We start from the raw sequence: 556 nt of genomic DNA, 5'->3' as shown, positions 1-556 counted from the left end.
TTGTTCTTATTATTATTACACACGCGAAACACGATCATCACATTCTGGTTTCCCCTTATTTGCCATATTTTGTATGTAAGGCTGTTTGTTTTTATTTTGTATTTCTTAATTTTCATTTGGTTTCCTTCCTTTCATTTTAACAGCGATAGTTACGAGTGATTCCATTTCTTGTTCCTTCTATCCGTATGTTTTATTAATTACATTTGATTTTGGGGTTCTGTTATTCAATGTTATTCTTTGGTCTTCTTTTTTGTTCTTATTTTCGAACTTTCAAATTTTCTGTGAGAGGTCCACCCAGTGCTTAAGATCCAAATTAAAAGCCTTTAGAATATATATTTAAGAAACAAGCATAAATTTGGCCTCATGGTGTATGGCAGTGCATTTTCTTCCAAATGAAACCCCCTTTTTAATCCATTTTGTTTTTTTTTTTGCCTTCATAATTCAGACAATTCTTTTTTTTTCATAGATCAAATCAAACCCTAAGTATTGAAAAATCAGTTTCTTTCACTTTTAGAAAATAGAAATGCTAAACAGATCAAGTCGCTTGATGACCATA

The 556-nt window shown here is 30.6% G+C and overlaps 1 protein-coding gene across 1 annotated transcript in view; it reads left to right on the top strand.

Moving 5' to 3' along the window:
- LOC119585792 (protein stoned-B-like) overlaps nt 1-556 on the top strand; it is a gene marked incomplete in the record, with an annotated part of 14622 nt that overhangs the window by 4376 nt on the left and 9690 nt on the right.

This window comes from Penaeus monodon, chromosome 20, assembly GCF_015228065.2.
Source record: "Penaeus monodon isolate SGIC_2016 chromosome 20, NSTDA_Pmon_1, whole genome shotgun sequence".
Lineage (NCBI taxonomy): Eukaryota > Metazoa > Arthropoda > Malacostraca > Decapoda > Penaeidae > Penaeus > Penaeus monodon.
Note: the sequence above shows the minus strand (reverse complement) of the source record. Positions and strands in the feature narration are given on the sequence as shown.